The sequence below is a fragment of the Carcharodon carcharias genome, chromosome 1 (assembly GCF_017639515.1).
Source record: "Carcharodon carcharias isolate sCarCar2 chromosome 1, sCarCar2.pri, whole genome shotgun sequence".
Lineage (NCBI taxonomy): Eukaryota > Metazoa > Chordata > Chondrichthyes > Lamniformes > Lamnidae > Carcharodon > Carcharodon carcharias.
The window spans coordinates 58,939,423-58,955,860 of NC_054467.1; positions in this window are offsets into that span (position 1 = coordinate 58,939,423).

The following is a 16,438-nucleotide window of genomic DNA, read 5'->3' on the forward strand; positions in this document are numbered from 1 at the left end:
GTAGGAATTGGAAAGGGGTCATAAGCCATTCTGTTCCTTCCTCATGCTGTATTCCCCATTGGTGCTTAAATGTGCCTTTCTTAATTCTATTTTAATGCTTCTCTTGATGCAACCAGAGAGACAGAATTGCAAGAGATGGTTTGTAGCAGCCAAAAGCCTGTGAGATTGGTGAGAAAGTAAGAAAGCAAGTGAGACATTGGGTGAGGCTTAGTGGGTTGTGACAGAGGAATTGCTCCTGAGATTTCTGTATGACTGTATCCTTAACTTCCTTTTGCCCAACATCATTATCATTCTCACTGTCATCGGTAACATCACAAACCACAGGAAGAATGTTCTTACTGCTCATCATCATTGTCTTTCACATCCTTGATACTCTGTCCCCTCCCCAAATTCTGTGAGAAACCTGCAGAAAAGGATGGGTGAGAACAGGCGAAAATAACACCTTGGGATGAAGGGAACAAAGAAGGTCGCAGAAGTGCCACAATAAGGGTATGCACACACTAACCTGCATTTTACACTGTCCCAACAAGATCACTGTCTTTCAAGAATGAGCAGAGTGCCTCCCCAGAAGCATTTTGACCTGCTTCTCATAGCAAGAAAACTACCTCTGAAGACCTGCCTTTCATGGATATTGTGCACAAATTTCTTATATAGCCATCTAATTGAATTAGGCAAGGCGCACGACTGAGGGATGTGCTTCAGGTGTCAGGCTGCAGAAGCAGGTGGAGGATGGGGTTACAAAATTTTGATGTAAATAACTGTGGCAGTTGTCAGTGTGAGAGTGCGAAAGGATGGTGAGGTCATTAACAGTGAGAGAGCGAGAGGAGCAGTGGGGCTGCTAACAGTGAGAGGGCGAGAGGAGCAGCAGGGCATTTAACATGGAGACAACGTGAGGAGCAGCAGGGCTGTGAACAGTGAGAGAGCAAGAGGAGCTGCAGGGCATTTAACATGGAGAGACCGAGAGGAGCAGCATGGCCATTAACAGTGAGAGAGTGAGAGGAGCAGCGGGGCCATTAACAGTGACAGAGCAAGAGGAGCAGCGGGGCCATTAACATTGAGAGAGTGAGAATAGCAGCGGGGCCATTAACAGTGAGACAGTGAGAGGAGCAGCTGGGCCATTAACAGAGAGAGAGCGAGAGGAGCAGCAAGGCCATTAACAGTGAGAAAGTGTGAGAGGGGCCAATAACAGTGAGAGAGCGAGAGGAACAGTGGGGCCTTTAACCTTGAGCGAGCAAGAGGAGCAGCTGGGCCATTAACGTTGAGAGAACGAGAGGAGCAGAAGGGCCAATAATAGTGAGAGAGTGAGAGGAGCAGAGGGGCCATTAATAGTGACAGAGTGGGAGGAGCAGTGTTGCCATTAACAGTGAGCGAGCGAGAGGAGCAGAGGGGCCATTAACAGTGAGAGAGCGAGAGGAGCCGAGGGGCCATTAACAGTGAGGGAATGAGAGGAGCAGCGGAGCCACTAACAGTGAGAAAGTGTGAGAGGAGTAGCGGGACCATTAACAGTGAGAGAGCGAGAGGAGCAGCAGGACCATTAACAGTGAGAAAGTATGAGAGGAGCAGCGGGGCCAATAACATAGAGAGAGTGAGAGGAACAGTGGAGCCTTTAACATTGAGCGAGCAAGAGGAGCAGAGGGGCCATTAACGTTGAGAGAGCGAGAGGAGCAGTGGGGCCATTAACAGTGAGACCGAGAGGAGCAGAGGGGCCAATAATAGTGAGAGAGTGAGAGGAGCACAGGGGCCATTAACAGTGAGAGAGCGAGAGGAGCAGCGAGGCCATTAACAGTGAGAGAGTGAGAGGAGCAGCGGGGCCATTAACAGTGAGAGAGCGAGAGGAGCAGCGGGGCCATTAACAGTGAGAGAGTGAGAGGAGCAGCGGGGCCATTAACAGTGAGAGAGCGAGAGGAGCAGAGGGGCCATTAACAGTGAGAGAGCGAGAGGAGCAGAGGGGCCATTAACAGTGAGAGAGCGACAGGAACAGAGGGGCCATTAACAGTGAGAGAGTGAGAGGAGCAGAGGAGCCATTAACGTTGAGTGAGCGAGAGGAGCAGTGTGGCCATTAACAGTGAGAGAGCGAGAGGAGCAGTGTGGCCATTAACAGTGAGAGAGTGAGAGGAGCAGTGAGGCCATTAACAGTGAGAGAGTGAGAGGAGCAGTGGGGCCATTAACAGTGAGAGAGCGACAGGAGCAGTGTGGCCATTAACAGTGAGAGAGTGAGAGGAGCAGTGAGGCCATTAACAGTGAGAGAGTGAGAGGAGCAGTGACGCCGTTAACAGTGAGAGAGCGAGAGGAGCAGTGTGGCCATTAACAGTGAGAGAGTGAGGGGAGCAGTGAGGCCATTAACAGTGAGAGAGCGAGAGGAGCAGTGAGGCCATTAACAGTGAGAGAGCGAGAGGAGCAGTGTGGCCATTAACAGTGAGAGAGCGAGAGGAGCAGTGAGGCCACTAACAGTGAGAGAGCAAGAGGAGCAGTGTGGCCATTAACAGTGAGAAAGTGTGAGAAGAGCAGTGGGGCCATTAACAGAGAGTGAGAGGAGCAGCGGGGCCAATAGCAGTGAGAGAGCGAGAGGAGCAGCAGAGCCATTAACAGTGAGTAAGTGTGAGAGGAGCAGTGGGGCCAATAACAGAGAGAGAGCAAGAGGAACAGTGGGGCCTTTAGCATTGAGTGAGCAAGAGGAGCAGCTGGGCCATTAACGTTGAGAGAGCGAGAGGAGCAGTGGGGCCATTAACAGTGAGACCGAGAGGAGCAGAGGGGCCAATAATAGTGAGAGAGTGAGAGGAGCACAGGGGCCATTAACAGTGAGAGAGCGAGAGGAGCAGCGAGGCCATTAACAGTGAGAGAGTGAGAGGAGCAGCGGGGCCATTAACAGTGAGAGAGCGAGAGGAGCAGCGGGGCCATTAACAGTGAGAGAGTGAGAGGAGCAGCGGGGCCATTAACAGTGAGAGAGCGAGAGGAGCAGAGGGGCCATTAACAGTGAGAGAGCGAGAGGAGCAGAGGGGCCATTAACAGTGAGAGAGCGACAGGAACAGAGGGGCCATTAACAGTGAGAGAGTGAGAGGAGCAGAGGAGCCATTAACGTTGAGTGAGCGAGAGGAGCAGTGTGGCCATTAACAGTGAGAGAGCGAGAGGAGCAGTGTGGCCATTAACAGTGAGAGAGTGAGAGGAGCAGTGAGGCCATTAACAGTGAGAGAGTGAGAGGAGCAGTGGGGCCATTAACAGTGAGAGAGCGACAGGAGCAGTGTGGCCATTAACAGTGAGAGAGTGAGAGGAGCAGTGAGGCCATTAACAGTGAGAGAGTGAGAGGAGCAGTGACGCCGTTAACAGTGAGAGAGCGAGAGGAGCAGTGTGGCCATTAACAGTGAGAGAGTGAGGGGAGCAGTGAGGCCATTAACAGTGAGAGAGCGAGAGGAGCAGTGAGGCCATTAACAGTGAGAGAGCGAGAGGAGCAGTGTGGCCATTAACAGTGAGAGAGCGAGAGGAGCAGTGAGGCCACTAACAGTGAGAGAGCAAGAGGAGCAGTGTGGCCATTAACAGTGAGAAAGTGTGAGAAGAGCAGTGGGGCCATTAACAGAGAGTGAGAGGAGCAGCGGGGCCAATAGCAGTGAGAGAGCGAGAGGAGCAGCAGAGCCATTAACAGTGAGTAAGTGTGAGAGGAGCAGTGGGGCCAATAACAGAGAGAGAGCAAGAGGAACAGTGGGGCCTTTAGCATTGAGTGAGCAAGAGGAGCAGCTGGGCCATTAACGTTGAGAGAGCGAGAGGAACTGCAGGCCATTAACAGTGAGAGACCGAGAGGAGCACAGGGGGCATGAACAGTGAGAGAACGAGAGTGGCAGTGGGGCCATTAACAGTGAGAGACCGAGGGAAGCAGTGGGGCCAATAATAGTGAGAGAGAGAGAGGGGCAGAGGGGCCATTAACAGTGAGAGCGAGAGGAGCAGCGGGACCATTAGCAATGAGAGAGTGAGGAACAATTAAAGACCGTGGGCTGAGAGGCATGGAGAGCAGCTGTTTGGTGAGTAGGATTAGTGAGTATATTTAAAATAATGTCTTCAGTTTGTGTTTAGGTCTCTAGTCTGATCTTTTTCCTTTTTTCCTTTTTTCTTCAAATTAGCTTAAGTCTAAGATCAATACTGGTGTGTAAAAAATACAATAAAGTGTAAAGAGCAAGTTTTCTTCATGTGTAAAGAGCAGGGACACTAAATAAAATATGAAACTACGGTAAAAAGGCAATATTAATGTCTCTGTATTTAAATACATATAGTATTCACAAGGTTACAAGGAGATCAAAGCTGGGAACTAAATATTCAGGGATACGTGACTTTTCGAAAGGGCAGGCAGGAAGGGAAGGATGGTGGGGTAGCTTTGTTACTATGAGATGGAGTAAGTAAGATATGATCTTGGATCAGAGATGTAGAATCCATATGGGTGGAGGTATGGGTGGAGGTAAGCAATAACAAGGGGAAGAAGACACTGTTTGGAGTAATTTATCAGTACCCTTACAATAGCTATACTGTAGGACAGGAAATAAATCAGGAGATAATGAGGGCATGTAAAAAAGGCAGTACATTAATCATGGATGATTTTAATTTTCATGTAGATTGGGAAAATCAAATTGGCAGAGGTAGACACGAGCAAGAATTCATAGATTGTATTCAGGACAGTTTCCTAGAACAATATGTTGTGGATCTAACCAGGGATCAGGCTATTTTGGAATTATCCAGTGAGAAAGAAGGATTCTAGGAAGGGGATAAACTAACCATGGTTCGCCAAGGAAGTTAAAGATAATATCAAATTGAAAGAAAAACATACAATGTGGCAAAGATTAATTGTAAGCCAGAGGATTGGGGAAGTTTTAAAAACCAACAAAAGATGACCAAAATAATAATAGAGGGCGAAAATAGACTTTGAGGGTAAACTGGCAAGTAATAAAAAAACAGACAGTAATAGCTTCTTTGAATATATAAAAAGGAAGATAGAGGCCAAAGTGAACGTAGGCCCCTTAGAGAATGAGGCTGAGGAAATAAAAATGGGAAATCAGGAAATGGCAGAGGAGTTGAATAAAACTTTGCATCAGTCTTCATGGTAGAAGACACTAACATCATTCCAAAAATACTAAATAATCAAGGGGCAAAAGTGGGGGAGGAAACAAATACAATAACTATCACTAGACAAAAAGCACTAGGGAAACTAATAGGTCTAAAGGCCGATATGTCCCCTGGCTTGTTGGGTTGCATCCTAGGATATTAAAGAAAGTAACTACACAAATAATGGATGCACTGGTAGTAATCTTCCAAGAATCCTTAGATTCTGGGAAAGTCCCAGAGGATTGGAAAGCTGCCAATGTAACGCCCTCATTTAAAAGGGAGGGAGACAAAAAACAGGTAACTGTCAGCCAGTTAGCTTAACATCCGTCATTGGGAAAATGTTAGAATCTATTATAAGGCATGTAACAGCAGAGAATTTAGAAATGCATAATACAATCAAGCAGAGTCAGCAAGGCTTCATGAAGGAGAAATCATGCCTGGTAAATGTATTAGAACTCTTTGAGGAGGATAGATAAAGATGAACCAGTATTTGAATTTCGAAAAGGCTTTTGATAAGGTACCACACCTAAGGCTGCTTAATAAGATAAGACCCCATGATTTTGGGGGTAGTATATTAGTGTGGATAGAGGATTGGCTAACTAATAGAACACAGAGATTTGGGATAAGGGGGGTATTTTCAGAAACTGTAACTAGTCGAGAGCCACGGGGATCAGTGCTGGGGTCATAATTGTTTACAATATGCATTAATGTCTTAGATCAGGGAAGTGAATGTACTGTTGCTAAGTTTGCAGATGACACAACAATAGATGGGAAGGCAAGAGGTGAGGATGACGCAAGGAGTCTATAGAAGGATATAGAGAGGTTAAGCGAGTGGGCAAAAACTTGGCAATGGAATATAATGTGGGAAAATGTGAGGTTATGTATTTTGGCAGGAAAAATAGAGGAGCTGAATATTATTTAAATGGAGAAAGACTGCAGAAAGCTGCAGCACAGAGGGATTTGGGGTTCCCAAAGAGCTAACATACAAGTTCAGCAGGTAATAGGGAAGGCACATGGAACGTTGGCCTTTATTTCAATGGGAATGGAGTATAAAAATAGGGAAGTCTTGCTAAAACTATACAAGGCACTATTTAAACCACACCTAGAATACTGTGAACAATTTTAGTCCCCTTGTCTGAGGAAAGATATATTGACATTGGAGGCAGTCCAGAGAAGGTTCCCTAGGTTGATCCTGGGTACGGAGGGATTATCTTATGAGGTGTTGAGTAGGTTGGGCCTGTACCCATTGGAGTTTAGAAGAATGAGAGGCAACCTTATTGAAACATATAAGATTCTTAGGGGGCTTGACAGGGTAGATGCTGAGAGGCTGTTTCCCCTTGTGGGAGAGTCTAGGACCAGAGGGCATAATCTCAGAGTAAGGGGATCGTCCATTTAAGACAGGTGAGGAGAAATTTCTTCTCTCAGAGGGTAGTCAATCTGTGGAACTATTTCATGCAAAGGGTTGCAAAGGCTGGGTCATTAAGTATATTCAAAGCGGAGATATAAAGATTTTTAATCAGGGAATCAAGGGTTATGTGGAAAAGGCAGGAAAGTGGAGCTAAGGATTATGAGATCAGCCACGATCCCATTGATTGGCGGAGCAGACTCGATGGGCCAAATGGCCTATTTCTGCTCCTACGTCTTATGCTCTCATCAATTTTAACAGATGGACTGTCTGCTGCTGCCCATACTCCCGAAAAGGAAAAAGGAACAGTAACGGTTCTGTCACCTTATGTACCTTCATCAGGTCAGTAAAACTTTTCCTGCACTGGTCTACATCTCTGGGGATGAGAGACATGGCCTGAGTCATGGCAGTTATACTGATATTTCCTCTCACGTATTTTTCTCTTTGTTACATTTCATACAGGAGTGGCTGAGGTCAGTCTGATTAAAATATTGGGCTCTTATTCTCTACCTCCTTCCAATGCCCTGTTTCCTCCTTTGAATGCTTCTGCCAGGTCATTCACTTGAAGAAGACATGAAGTCCCACATGAGCCATCCATTACAGCTAACTGACTGAACTCAATGTGTCAAACACTGTCTTAACTCGTGCCTTATTTCAGTCAACCATGGCTTTTAATAGGTTGCAATCCTTATTTGCAAGCCTGACCAATGTACCACTTCTATTTTACAGAAGGTTTGCACTACTGAACAGTCAATGAAGATTTAAATGGATTGATGATGCAATTTACCTTTCCCAGTCCAAAAACATCCTCCCTAAACTCTCTGTTCCTCTGGTTCTAGTCTTTTGGGTATTCGTGCCACCTACTCATCCCTTTCAGTCCATCATTGTGGCCTCGCCATCAATGCCTAGACTCCACAGTCAACAACTCCTGCCCTAAATTCATCAGCCTCTGTTTTGTTTTTATTATTTATTCCCTTCACCACCTCCCTATCCTTCCTTAAAAATGAAAAATGGATTCCTTGGTTTAAAAAAAATACTCACGATAGTAGGCTATTGAAATGCCTGGAGAACTATGCCAAACAAAATCGATAATGCTTCAAATGTATTGTGGAGTGAAGGGGACTGGAAGGAAAGAACCAATGATCAAAGAATGAGACAAGGCTGAAAATAAGGCCCAATTAAAAACACTGAAGAATGATGCGTCCTTCTCACCAAAATAATGAATTTGCCAAAAAAATTATTTAATCTGTGCAATATTTTCAGCAAGGTGGCCAACATATCTCCAAATCACCTGATTCTGGTAGTAAACTGTTTTTGTCCCTCATTTGAAAGTTCTTCAAAGTATTAAGTGATAATTCAGTGATGATTTTTGTACATTTGTCATCAGCCATGTTTAGTAAATGTTGGAAATCTGGTGTAAGAATATGGGCAGAATTTTGTTCTTGGAGTGCAGGCTTGGTGGGTGTGGGTGGGGCGGTCAGGAAGCTGACCGCCGTCCATGATCGGGTCCGGAAGGCAATTTCACTCTGGCCGGCCAATTAAGTCTCGCCCAGCGTGAATAGCGAGCAGCAGTGCTGAGCAGTGCCTGTGCAGGCGGGGGGAGGAGTGCGAAGAGGCGAGAGTGACCTTCACGCATGTGTGTGAGTGCATGCTATATAATTTCCCTGAGGTAGAGAGCCTCCTCAGGGAAATGAAATGATTTTAGATAAAAAAAAATCAAAGATCCTATAAATGTTATGAAACACGTCCCCTCATGTTACAGAGTCACATGAGCAGGGGCATGTTTTTAATTCAAGTGTAAAACTTTTATGTGATTTTTTTATTTGCTTTAGGGAACCTCATTCCGTCCATGGATGAGGTTTCCTAAAAAGTGTAAAGGCTGTTTGGCCTTTTTGCCTGCCCACCAACTATTATGTTGGACAGGCAGCATAAATTTAAATTTAACTAACTTTTTAATGGCCTTAATATGCCTTTCAACTGTTGGTGGGCGCGATGCCAACTATGGCACATGGCCGCTGAACGAAATATCGTTGGACTGCGCGATGATGTCAGACACTCGCCCGACGTCATCGAAGATCATTTTATGCTTGGCTGGGTCATGCGCTCGCACGCCACCGAGCGTAATTTTCTGCCCTATGTTTCCAGAATTGTTTAACTTTGCTGCGGAGCTGATAATTACCATGCGTTCCAGAAACCAATCAGACACTGCCAATCGAGTGGCTCCCAGGGATTGAGTATAACCAATTTATCCAAAGAATAAAATCAGGCTAAAAACCCTCATCGAGACTGTGCCGGCAGGAGCAAGACCATCAGCAGGGAAAGTCCTGCTGGAAGTGCATTGGTCCTAATCAGGTTGGATCTAAGCTGGCTGCAGTCAATGTCATCTGACTAAATTACAGGGGTTACTGTATGTTTTAAATCTCTTTGTATATTTTTCAAGTTTAGGTTTTTGACAATAAAGCTGAGTTTGTTATGAAATTGATTTAGTTGTGATTCTCAATTTCTTGGTCATTACACTGCTGTAGAACAGGAAATGTATATTATAATAAAAGCAAAAAACTGTGCATGCTGGAAATCCAAAACAAAAACAAAAATAAAAATACCTGGAAAAACTCAGCAGGTCTGACAGCATCTGTGGAGAGGAACACAATTAACGTTTCGAATCTGTATGACTCTTCAACAGAACTAAGGGAAAATAGAAGAGATGTGAAATATAAGCTGGTTATTGTATATTATTATTATTAAATGTATATTATTTGAAGATGGGATTCATTTCAGTTGCAAAACTTTTTTGAACTATGCAAAGATTTATCATTTGATGGTATCCTTGATATATCCTCCAGTCATATTCTGATTACACTGTGACAGTGGAGAGTTAATAGTAGATAATAAGGAAATGGAAAGTGAAATGAACAAATATTTTGTTTCTGTCTTCACTATAGAGGATACAAAAAACATTCCAGTAATAGCTGTAAATCAGGAGTTGGAAGGGAGAGGGACACTTGGTGAAATTACAAGCACTAGGGAAGCAGTATCACAGAATCACAGTGCAGAAGAGGTCCTTCGGCCCATCGATTCTGCACCGACATATGAGAAACACCTGATCCACCTACCTAATCCCATTTACCAGCACTTGGCCCATAGCCTTGAATGTTATGCCGTACCATGTGCTCATCCGGGTACTTTTTAAAGGATGTGAGGCAACCCGCCTCCACCACCCTCCCAGGCAGTGCATTCTAGACCGTCACCACCCTCTGGGTAAAAAAGCTTTTTCTCATATCCCCCCTAAACCTCCTGCCCCTCACCTTGAACTTATGCCCCCTTGTGACTGACCCTTCAACTAAGGGAACAGCCACTCCCTATCCACCCTGTCCAGTAGTGAGTAAACTCATGGAGCTATGGGCTGACAAGTTTATGGGTCCTGATGGACTTCACCCTAGGGTGTTAAAAGAGATGGCTAATGAGGTAATAGATGCGTTGGGGTTAATTTTCCAAAGTTCACTAGATTTTGGAAAGGTTCCACAGACTGTAAAGTAGCAAATATAACCCCTCTGTTCAAGAAGGGAGGAAGGCAGAAAACAGGAAACTAAGGTCAGTTAGCTTGACATCTATTGTGGGGAAGGTGTTAGAATCAACCAATAAGGAGGTTATAGCTAGGCACTTAGAGAAACTCAAGATAATCGGGAAGAGTTAGCATGGTTTTATGAAAAGGGAATCATGTTTAACTAATTTATTGGAGTTCTTTGAAGGTTTAACATGTGGATAAAGGGGATCCTGTCAATGTGCTGTACTGGGATTTCCAGAAGGCATTTGATAAGGTTATTGTGGAAAATAAAAGCTCATGATGCAGGGGGTAGGGGGTAACATATTAACATGGATAGAAGATTAGCCGGCTGGTAGGAAACAGATTAAGTTTAAATTACAGAGACATGGCTGCAGGATGACCAAGGATGGGAACTGAACATACAGGGGTATTCAATATTTAAGAAGGACAGAAAAATATGGAAATGGTACTAACAATGGTAGCATTGTTAGTAAAGGAGGAAATCAATGCAATAGTGAGGAAGGATATCGGCTCAGAAAATCACGATGTGGAATCTGTTTGGGTGGAGATAAGAAACACCAAGGGGCAGAAAACATTGGAGGGTGTTATCTATATGCCCCTAAACAGTAATGGAGATGCAAGGGAAGGCATTAAGCAGGAAATTAGAGATGCATGCAATAAGGGTACAACTGTAATCATGGGTTTCTTTAATCTACATGTAGATTGAACAGACCAAACTAGCAATAATACTGTGGAGAAGGATTTTCTGGAGTGTGTAAGTGATAGATTTTTAGACCAACACATTGAGGAACCAACTAGGCAGCAGGCTATCCTAGACTGGGTATTGTGCAATAAGAAAAGATTAATTATCAATCTTGTTGTGCGGGGTCCCTTGGGGAAGGACAACCATAAAATGATAGAATTGTTCATTAGGATGGGGAGTGAAGAAGTTGAATCCAAAATTAGGGTCCTGAATCTAAATAAAGGGAACTACGAGGGTAAGAGGCGCAAGTTGGCAATGATGGATTGGGGAACCTAACTAAAAGGGTTGACAGTGAATAGGTAATGGCTAATATTTAAGGAACATATGATTGAATTATAATAATTATTCATTCCTGTCTGACGCAAAAATACAACAGGAAAAGTGGCTTACAAAAGAAATTAGGGATAGTATTCGATCTGAAGAAGAGACATATAAGATTGCCAGAAAAAGCAGCAAGTCTGAGGATTGGGAGAAGTTTAGAATTCAGCAAAAGTGGACAAAAAGATTGATCAAGAGGGGAGAATGGAGTATTAGAGTAAACTTGCAAGGAACATAAAAACTGACTGTAAAAGCTTCTATAAATATATGAAGACAAAAAGATCAGCAAAGACAAATGTAGATTGTTTATAGACAGAAAGGCGGGGGGGTGGATTTATAATGGGGAACAAAGAAATAGCAAAAGAATTGAACACATATTTTGGTTCTGTCTTCACAAAAGAGGACATAAATAATTTCCCAGAAATGTTAGGGAACTAAGAGTCTAGTGAGAGGGAGGAATTGAAGAAAATCAGTATTCATAGAAAAATGGTGCTAGAGAAATTAATGAGGTTAAAGGCTCAAAAAAATCCCGAGGGCCTGATAATCTACATCCCAGGGTACTAAAGGAGGAGGCCCTGGAAATATTGGATGCATTGGTGGTCTTCTTCCAAAATTCAATAGACTCTAGAACAGTTCCTACAGATTGGAGGGTGGCAAATGTAACCCCACTATTTAAAAACGGAGGGAGAGAAAAAACAGAGAATTACAGAACAGTTAGCCTAACAGCAGTAGTAGGGAAAATGCTTGTTTAGCATTTAAAAATCTTATAAAAGTCTTATAAAAGAGTCTTACAAAAAACATGGTAACAAAACACTTGGAAAGCATTAACGGGATTAGACAAAGTCAGAGATAAAAACAAAAAAAACTGCGGATGCTGGAAATCCAAAACAAAAACAAAAACAGAATTACCTGGAAAAACTCAGCAGGTCTGGCAGCATCGGCGGAGAAGAAAAGAGTTGACGTTTCGAGTCCTCATGACCGTTCGACAGAACTTGAGTTCGAGTCCAAGACAAAGTTGAAATATGAGCTGGTTTAAGGTGTGTGTGTGTGGGGTGCTGATAGAGAGAGAGAGAGAGAGGTAGGGTGGGGGTGTGGTTGTAGGGACAAACATGCAGTGATAGAAGCAGATCATCAAAAGATGTCAACAACAATAGTACAAAAGAACACATAGGTGTTAAAGTTAAAGTTGGTGATATTATCTAAACGAATGTGCTAATTAAGAATGGATGGTAGGGCATTCAAGATATAGCTCTAGTGGGGGTGGGGAGAGCATAAAAGATGTAAAAAAATTTAAAAATAATGGAAATAGGTGGGAAAAGAAAAATCTATATAATTTATTGGAAAAAAACAAAAGGAAGGGGGAAACAGAAAGGGGGTGGGGATGGAGGAGGGAGCTCAAGACCTAAAGTTGTTGAATTCAATATTCAGTCTGGAAGGCTGTAAAGTGCTTAGTCGGAAGATGAGGTGTTGTTCCTCCAGTTTGAGTTGGGCTTCACTGGAACAATGCAGCAAGCCAAGGACAGATATGTGGGCAAGAGAGCAGAATGGAGTGTTAAAATGGCAAGCGACAGGGAGGTTTGGGTCATTCTTGCGGACAGACCGCAGGTGTTCTGCAAAGCGGTCGCCCAGTTTACGTTTGGTCTCTCCAATGTAGAGGAGACCACATTGGGAGCAACGAATGCAGTAGACTAAGTTGGGGGAAATGCAAGTGAAATGCTGCTTCAATTGAAAGGAATGTTTGGGTCCTTGGACGGTGAGGAGAGAGGAAGTGAAGGGGCAGGTGTTGCATCTTTTGCGTGGGCATGGGGTGGTGCCATAGGAGGGGGTTGAGGAGTAGGGGGTGATGGAGGAGTGGACCAGGGTGTCCCGGAGGGAGCGATCCCTATGGAATGCCGATAAGGGGGGTGAAGGGAAGATGTGTTTGGTGGTGGCATCATGCTGGAGTTGGCGGAAATGGCGGAGGATGATCCTTTGAATGCGGAGGCTGGTGGGGTGATAAGTGAGGACAAGGGGGACCCTATCATGTTTCTGGGAGGGAGGAGAAGGCGTGAGGGCGGATGCGTGGGAGATGGGCCGGACACGGTTGAGGGCCCTGTCAACGACCGTGGGTGGAAAACCTCGGTTAAGGAAGAAGGAGGACATGTCAGAGGAACTGTTTTTGAAGGTAGCATCATTGGAACAGATGCGACGGAGGCGAAGGAACTGAGAGAATGGGATGGAGTCCTAACAGGAAGCGGGGTGTGAGGAGCTGTAGTCGAGATAGCTGTGGGAGTCGGTGGGTTTGTAATGGATATTGGTGGACAGTCTATCACCAGAGATTGAGACAGAGAGGTCAAGGAAGGGAAGGGAAGTGTCAGAGATGGACCACGTGAAAATGATGGAGGGGTGGAGATTGGAAGCAAAATTAATAAATTTTTCCAAGTCCCGACGAGAGCATGAAGCAGCACCGAAGTAATCATCGATGTACCGGAGAAAAAGTTGTGGAAGGGGGCCGGAGTAGGACTGGAACAAGGAATGTTCCACATACCCCATAAAGAGACAGGCATAGCTGGGGCCCATGCGGGTACCCATAGCCACACCTTTTATTTGGAGGAAGTGAGAGGAGTTGAAGGAGAAATTGTTCAGCATGAGAACAAGTTCAGCCAGACGGAGGAGAGTAGTGGTGGATGGGGATTGTTCGGGCCTCTGTTCGAGGAAGAAGCTAAGGGCCCTCAGACCATCCTGGTGGGGGATGGAGGTGTAGAGGGATTGAACGTCCATGGTGAAGAGGAAGCGGTTGGGGCCAGGGAACTGGAAACTGTTGATGTGACTTAAGGTGTCAGAGGAATCACGGATGTAGGTGGGAAGGGACTGGACAAGGGGAGAGAGAAGGGAGTCAAGATAACGAGAAATGAGTTCTCTGGGGCAGGAGCAAGCTGAGACGATCGGTCTACCAGGGCAGTTCTGTTTGTGGATTTTGGGTAGGAGATAGAAGCGGGCCGTCCGAGATTGGGCGACTATCAGGTTGGAAGCTGTGGGAGGGAGATCCCCAGAGGAGCTGAGGTCAGTGACAGTCCTGGAAACAATGGTTTGATGTTCAGTGGTGGGGTCATGGTCCAGGGAGAGGTAGGAGGAAGTGTCTGCGAGTTGACACTCAGCCTCCGCGAGGTAGAGGTCAGTGCGCCAGACAACAACAGCACCACCCTTGTCAGCGGGTTTGATGACAATGTCAGGGTTGGACCTGAGAGAATGGAGTGCAGTAAGTTCAGAGAGAGACAGGTTAGAATGGGTGAGAGGTGCAGAGAAATTGAGACGACTAATGTCGCGCCGACAGTTCTCAATGAAAAGATCAAGAGAAGGTAAGAATCCAATATTCTCCCTCCACCTGGACCCCTCCCTCTGGATTCTTACCTTCTCTTGATCTTTTCATTGAGAACTGTCGGCGCGACATTAGTCATCTCAATTTCTCTGCTCCTCTCACCCATTCTAATCTCTCTCTCTCTGAACTTACTGCACTCCATTCTCTCAGGTCCAACCCTGACATTTTCATCAAACCCGGCCAAGGGCCCAAACACTCTTTTCAAGTGAAGCAGCATTTCACTTGCACTTCCCCCAACTTAGTCTACTGCATTCGTTGCTCCCAATGTGGTCTCCTCTACATTGGAGAGACCAAACGTAAACTGGGCGACCGCTTTGCAGAACACCTGCGGTCTGTCCGCAAGAATGACCCAAACCTCCCTGTCGCTTGCCATTTTAACACTCCATTCTGCTCTCTTGCCCACATGTCTGTCTTTGGCTTGCTGCATTGTTCCAGTGAAGCCCAACGCAAACTGTAGGAACAACACCTCATCTTCCGACTAGGCACTTTACAGCCATCCGGACTGAATACTGAATTCAATAACTTCAGGTCGTGAGCTCCCTCCCCCATCCCCACCCCCTCCCCCTTTCTGTTTCCCCCTTCCTTTACTTTTTTTTCCAATAAATTATATAGATTTTCCTTTTCCCACCTATTTCCATTATATAAAAAAAAAAATTTTTACATCTTTTATGCTCTCCCCACCCCCACTACAGCTATACCTTGAGTGCCCTACCATCCATTCTTAATTGGCACATTAGTTTCGATAATATCACCAACTTTAACTTTAACACCTATGTGTTCTTTTGTACTATTGTTGTTGACATCTTTTGATGATCTGCTTCTATCACTGCTTGTTTGTCCCTACAACCACACCCCCACCCCACCTCTCTCTCTCTCTCTCTCTCCGCCCCCCACACACACACCTTAAACCAGCTTATATTTCAACTCTTTCTTGGACTCGAACTCAAGTTCTGTCGAAGGGTCATGAGGACTCGAAACGTCAACTCTTTTCTACTCCACCGATGCTGCCAGACCTGCTGAGTTTTTCCAGGTAATTCTGTTTTTGTTTTTGTTTTAGACAAAGTCAGCATGGGTTTAGAAAGGGAAATCATGCTTAACTAATCTACTGGAGTTTTTTGAGGATGTAACTAGTAGAATAGATAAGGGAGAACCAGTGGATGTGGTGTATTTGGATTTCAAGAAGGCTTTTGATAAGGTCCCACATAAGAGGCTAGTGGACAAAATTAAAGCATTTGGGATTGGGGGTAATATACTGGCATGGATTGAAGATTGGTTGACAGACCAGAAACAGGCAGCAGGATTTTCCACACCCACCCGCCGCTGTGATCTTCCGGTCCTGCCGCAAGTCAATGAACTTCTGGTTGGGGCGCTGCCTTGCCCACCTCAGGCCCCGCCCATGACGGGGCCTGAAAATCCCAGCCAGAGAATGGGAATAAGTGGGTCTTTTTCCGAATGGAGGCAGTGACTAGTGGTATACCTCAGGGATCAGTACTTGGGTCCCAGCTATTCATGATATATATCAATGACTTGGATGAGGGAACCAAATACAATATTTCCAAGTTTGCTGATGACACAAAACTGGGTGAGGTTGTGAGCTTTGAGGAGAATGCAAGGAGGCTTCAGAGCAATTTAGACAAGTTGTGTGTGTGGGCAAACATATGGCAGATGCAGTATAATGTAGATAAATGTGAAGTTCATGCCCGTGCCTCTGCCCTCACACCTTCCACTCCTTCCCTGAACAATGATGAGGTCCCTCTTGTCCTCACTTTTCACCCCACCAGCCTCCGCATTCAAGGGGTCAGCATCCACCATTTCTGCCAACATCAGCATGATGCCACCACCAAACACACTCTCCTCACCCTACCCTTCCCCCGTCAGTGTTTCATAGGACCGTTCCCTCCAGGACACCCTGGTCCACTCCTCCATCACCCCCAACACCTCATCCCCTTCCCACTGCACCTTCCCATG